General features: G+C 42.1%; 1 long non-coding RNA gene across 1 annotated transcript; it reads left to right on the forward strand.

Annotated features, from left to right (window-relative positions):
• Positions 1 to 556: 556 nt before the first annotated feature.
• On the forward strand, positions 557 to 6542 carry LOC124233299 (uncharacterized). The gene is made up of 3 exons (XR_006887031.1): positions 557 to 1318; positions 1408 to 1567; positions 4921 to 6542. It is a non-coding gene; the product is annotated as an uncharacterized LOC124233299 (long non-coding RNA).
• Positions 6543 to 6574: the final 32 nt, after the last annotated feature.

Raw genomic sequence — 6574 nt, forward strand, 5'->3', positions numbered from 1 at the left:
GAGGGACAGGTGGAAGGATTTGGGAAAGTGAGCAGGGCCCAGATCATTCAGGGGCTTGTGGCCCTTGATGTAGAATTTGGAGTTTATTAAGAAAACAATGAGGTATTGAAAGATTTTTAGCAAGTGAGAGACCTGATCAGATTTGTATTTTGAAAAGATCACTGTGCGTGCAAGATGGAGAATGGATTAGAAAAAGTTAAAATGGAGTTATAAAGACCAGTAAGAGGGTGTTAGAATAATCTAAGATGACGGTGACTTGGACAAGATGCTAGAGACAAGAAGAAAGTTAATACATTTGAGATTTTTAGGAGATAGAATCTTCTGGCTAGATGCGGGAGATAAGAGGCGCAAAGTCCATAGTGACTCCCAGATTTTGGGCTTGGACTATTTCAAGGAGAGTAATGATGTTCACTGAAATACAGGAAACACTGGAGGAGAAAGAATTAGTACAAGGGAGGCAGGAGAGATTAGGATCAGCAGGGGTGGGCAGGTGGAGGGGGGACGGTTCCTGAAAGACACCCCAGAAGAGGTGGTCAGTGGGTAGTTGGGTCTGAAGCTCAGAAGAGAGGTCTTCCTAGTTAGTAATTTCCTGTGGGTGAGCTACAATCCTAAGAGAGATGAGATGAAGGAGAGTGGATGGCTTATCAAAGTCACTTCCTACTAATAGAAAAGCTCCTCAAAGCCATAGTCTGCTAAGTTGTGTTTTCTCAAGGAGTTATCCCTTCAGAGGTCCCTCGGAAACAGTAAGAGTAGGTAGAGAAATGAGAGACCTTCTCTACTCCACCTTTCAATTATTGCCTTTTGGCTAATTGTTTCCAGTCCTTTGCCAAGATGGAGTATTAATTAGGTCTGTCTACGTCTCTCTCTCTCTTTCTCTGTTTCTCTGTTGCAAATGACAGAAAGCCCAATCTACATCACTAAGCCAAAGAGTGAATAAGGGAGTTTATTGGATCATGAAGCAGGGCCCTCCAGAGTTCGGCTTCAGACATAGCAAGATAGTCTCTGGATTAGGTTTTTGTCTCTCCATCTATCAGCTCTGTTTCTGCTATGTTTTGATATTGTTCTCAGAAAGGCTCATCCCTTATTTTTCCATACTGGCTGCCAGCATCACCCAGGACTATATCAGTAACAGATTCCAATCGAGGAAAAGAACAACAGACTTTGTTCCAGCATTTCCAGAAGAAGCCTTAAGAATCGTTATGACTGAACCATCTGAAGTCACATGTGACTAGGAAATATGATTTGGCATATTTTGGGGACCTGGGATAGGAGTGGGTCTGGAGCTCCACGCCAAACACATGAACTGAGAGTGAAATGGGTGGGTTTCTCCCCGAAAACCAGAATCCCCATCCCTTGGTCACATCCTCCCATGATCACATAGCTGAGGCCACTGTATTTTGGAGTTAGCAGGAAATTGCTGCAGCTGAAGACGTCTGATGTCTTCTGGTGCCTGTCAGACCCAGGCTGGATTCTGGCTGTCTTGGCGTCCATGTTTGAAGCATGGACAGCAGGGTCTACGGTCTTTATCCATCATTTGCCCCGGTTTGACCCCAACGTCATTGTCCAGGTAAGAAGACTAAACTCCCAGAAGAAACTCATGTTTCAAGCTCAAAAGCTAGTCCTTGCTAAGAAATATTTTATTTTGCAAAGAAGCCAATGGCATAATATAACCCTGATTCTGGGTTTCTCAGAGTATGTAGCACTGAATCAATTGTTGTAACAGAATCACATCAAGACGTAACCTTGAAGAAAATACACATTTCCAAGCCCTTCCCCAGACCTGTGGATCAAATTTTGTGGACTTGGGACCCAGAATATACATTTTGAGAATTTAAAGCAACCAGAACAAGCTCAGGTCTCCTGGATCCTGGCTTTGCCAGGGCCAGGCAGCTGGGGTGTGGGTGTGTGTGTGTGTGTGCTTACTCTATTTAATGAAGTGTTTAAAAACAGAGCCCTTGGAATGTGACAGATCTAGCTTCTTATCCCACGTTTGACATTTATTAGTGGTTTACTTGCCGCTCTCAGCCTCAGTTTTCTTATCTGTAAAATGGGAGTTTTGGTTAATAGTTACTACCTCATAAAATTGTTGGGAATACTAATGAGATGATACAGGCGAAGTATATAAAGTGCTTAGCCCTGAGGCTGGCACAGAAAAACACTCAATAAGTGGTAGCAGTTGCTGTTATTGCTAGGTAAACATCACGATGATAATTGAGGTCACCTGCATGAACTCCTTCAATGTACTTCCCTTCACCTAAAAATTCTCTTTGCCTCTCCACTCGCACCCTTGCTCAGAAGCAGATTTGCCCCTCCACTTCTCAAAGTCTACCTCTCTCCCCACAACCACTGGGGATTCTGCTCTTTTCCCTGCCCTTCTGTTAGGGACCCCTCCCTATTAATCTTTAATCTAGTAAGTCTTTTCTCCTGTATTTTTAATCTCTCACCTTTTGTTAACTCTACTCCCTCAGTCCATAAACATATTCAAAGTTTCCCATCCTAAAAATACTTTCCCTTCACCCTGGTACACATTGGATCAACCTAAGGACTTCTCCATAGAACATTCTCCACTTGCTGCAGCTGCTTGCTCTTCACCCAGCTTGCTCCAGAACATTGCAGTCCTTCAAGGGTCTGCCCTCACCATTCCTCTCACTTCTCCTCTTCCTTCACGTCCATTTCTCCAGCAAGCACATCAGTTCAGGTAGCTCTCAAAATGGCACCTTGGGTCTGGTCTTCTCTCTCCATGCGAATTCTCCCATGTTTATCTGCTGGTTGATCAAGTCCATCTGATCATTCCTGCAGCACCTTGAACTGCACTTCCCACTTCTCATTCCCTGCCCCCATATCAGTATCCGCCTCTCCATCATCATTACTTCCCACATTCTGCCAGTCCCTGAGGCTTAAAGCTGCACAGAAAACACTGAGTCCACCTCCACACACCCCACCCTATCAGGTCTAATCCTCCCTCCACTACACAGAGTGCCCCCAAAGTGCTAGCGTGTTTTAAGCTTAAATTATTTCAAAGTATTAATCCTACTAATTTACTAAAAGAAAAACAAACTCAGCATTTGAAAGTTTAGTTATTTTGATTTATTTTCCACTCATTACTTTTGTGAATTTTTAATAACAAAATTTTAATTTAGTTTAATTTTACTCAGTCCCTCTTATGAAAGATGGGCAATATTAACTAAAATAAAAAATGTTAAATTAAAAATTTACTATTTAAACTCACAAAACAAAACTTCCCCTCCATTTCCTCTCTGCCCACCCCCTCAACTTGCACTTTCTTGCCACATCTGTTGCAAGAGCCCCCTGTTGCCTGCTGCACACTCCTACCAAAAGCTGCAAAGCAGCAAGATGAGTCATAAATTACAACTTAGACAATAACGACCAGAGCCAACGTTTGGTGAGGACTTAGTAAGCACCAGGCTCTGGGCAAGACCCATGACACATACTATCTCTAATTCTTATGTACTAAACAACGCTCCCTTGGGTGCAAGTACCAGAAACTCACTTCAAAGTAGCTTAATGGAAAAAGGGATTATACGGAGAGAGGACATTGAGACATGCCAGGATGCTGGAAGAGAAGAGGAGAGGCTGAGCCTGACAAGGGTCTGGAATAGGAACCAGAAAGACACCAGGAATAGAGGCAGCTTCTGCGTCTCCTCTGCTTTTCTCTGTATATCTGCTCCCTTCTTTCTCTCTGCAGACCTAGTTTTGCTTCTTGACATGCAGGGAGCCAAACATGGTGGCCGCAGCCTTCCTGGGTTGATATTCTCTCTGTCCAGATGACCAGGCCAGACCACCAGAAGCCGAGTGGCCCAGTTTAAGTCAATTGTCTGTCACCAGGATACTGATCCAATGCTCCGTGCCTAGGTTGGAGTTAGAGACTCCAGTTACAGTGGCTGGAGTGGACTAGAGCGAGAGTATGGAGAGGTGCTCTTTGCATGAGGAACAGTGAGACTGGGGGTGAGGAGAGAAGTAAAATTTTTTGAAAAGAGAATGTGAATGTGAGATATTGCAGAGATAGAATCCAGAGATTAAAAGCTGATTAGACTCATAAAGAGAGGGACAGAGGGTGGAGGCAGAGCTCTCCTAAGCGCCCATCATACCTCATCATGGTTCTACATGGAAGACACGGATACTCCCACTTTACAGATGAGGAAACAGCATTGCAGAGAAATGAAGTAACAGGATTTGAATTCATGCCAGGCAGACCCCCAAAGCCACATTCTTTTCCCTTCAGTGTTCCTGGCTCTCCCAGCAGATCTGCACCCTGATCTGAAATTCTGAAGGACTCCCACCTCCAGCTAAACAATGTTGAAAGCCAGACATTTTAGACCCTAAGTAATCTGGCTCCAACTAACCCCAGTCTTCTTAAATTTACTTCTTATTTCTCACCTATGTGTCTAAATAAATCATATTATTTAACTTTACTTCAATGTTTCTTCAGCTTCTGAAACTATTCCTTCTATCTTCAAGAATCTCCCCCATTCTTTGCCTGTAGACACTGTAGCCGTTTGTTAAATGCCCCAACGAAATGCCACCTGTTCCAGTGATGCTTCTGGACCACCTCTTCAGAAGGAATATTTCCCTCTCCTACGTTCTCCCAGGACTTTCTCCAAATTTCTCTTATGACATCTCCCAACTTCTGCCTTATCATTTGAGTCCTGTTTTATCTGCTCTATTATTATTACCTACTCTCCATAGGAGTTGGGACTTTATCTTACTCTCCTGGTGTCCCCAAGAGTACCTGACAAATGCCACGTACAAAATTCATGCTCAATATATGTATATTGAAAGAATTAACAAATGAATAAATGAGTTTCCCTAGAGGAGGGATCAGAATTAAAATGCTAATAATTGGATGATATTTTTAATCTTAACTACAATAGTAAAATTCCTTCTCTCTTCACTTTTTAGACACTCTCCAAATACCCCATCACCCAATGCCTTGCTGCACCATCCGTATTTCGAATGATTCTGCAGCAGGATTTCACCAGGTATGGCAGAAGTGGCTGTAGCTGGTAATGACCATCTTTGGGTAGGATTTTAAGGAATCCAGTGCACCGTGGTCTGACTGTTTTTGATTCTGATTCTTTGAGGGTAGTGTGTACGTGTGTGTGTGTGTGCGTGTGCTCATATGTGGTAAGTGTTGGTGATAATTATCAGGATTATCATTTTAATTAGTTCATTAAGTTGAGACTCAGAAATCTGAGTGAAACACTCAGTGAGGCTTGCATCATTGTGGGTGTATTCTCTTTTAAACATTTTTATTGTGAAATAAACATATAGAAAAATACATGACGTAAATTTACAGATTAATTATTTAAAATAAAACACCTATGTAACCAATCACACAAGTCACAAAAATAGAACATTGCCAGCATCCCAGAGACCTCCTCACGCCTCTCCATCTCCCCTAAAGAAATCCAATATCTTGGTTTTTAATGGGTTTGTTTCCCTACCTTCCCTCATAGTTAACCTCCTAAGGAACTATCCCTAAACAAATTATTCTATTTTACTTACCTTTGAACTTTATTTAATCTTATTATTCTGTAATATCTGGCTTCTTTTTTCAACATTCGGTTTCTGAGATGTGTCCCTGTTGCTGCATATTGCTGTAATTAATTCTCATTGCTGTATCATATTCCACTTTATGAACATACCACCTTTTTTTAAATCATTTCTACCATTAATGGACAATTGTGCAGTTTACAGTTTGGACTTTTGGTGATTGATGCTGTACTGAATTCTTGCACATGCACGCTGGGACATCTAAGCACACATTTCTGTAGAGTTTTTCTGGGAGAGGAATTGCTAGGTCACACTGGCACTGCACCCTAGCACCCTATTTTCCAAAGTATTCAACCAATTTATGCTCTCACTAGCAGGTAGGAGAATTACCATTGTTTCACATCGTTGGCAATATTTGCCATTGTCAGAGTTTTTAATTTTTGCCAATCTGATGGGTGTATAGTATTATCTTACTCTGGTTTTATTTTTGCATTTCCCTGTGTTTGTGGATTAATTTTTAGCTAAACTGTAATCTGCTCTTTGAAACTTATGGGAATTTATGTATCTTATAGAGACTGTGAAATTGAAATGGCTACTTCCAAAATCAGAGCTAGCGTGTTTTAGACATGAGTTAAAATACCAAGGAGTTCAATGATTACCCTTACGAAGCTAACTCTGAAACACAACTTGATTTATTTATGAAGCCTCAAACTGGCTGGATTCTGTTTCCATCTGTATTTCAAAGCTCATCTTACAGCCACTTTTTGCAACATTCCTCAGATGGTGACCTTTGTCCAAACTCAGTAAAAATCCACCCAGGGCATAACTAATGACTCCATCAGAGACTCTGCCACTTTATCTGCTTTGGATAAAGCTCCAGAAGAATAAGAAAGACACCCTCAATGAGACCAGCCCTCCTGTCGGTCACCCTTGACCTGTATGTACCAGGAAAGAGTGACAAGTGTGGAAAGGTGAACCAGACATCTGCCACCTCCCTCATCCCCAAGAGCTGGCCCAGCTCAGCCCCATGCCAGCACTACTCGGACCTCAATTACTTGTC

This window comes from Equus quagga, unplaced genomic scaffold (genome assembly GCF_021613505.1).
Source record: "Equus quagga isolate Etosha38 unplaced genomic scaffold, UCLA_HA_Equagga_1.0 186551_RagTag, whole genome shotgun sequence".
NCBI lineage: Eukaryota > Metazoa > Chordata > Mammalia > Perissodactyla > Equidae > Equus > Equus quagga.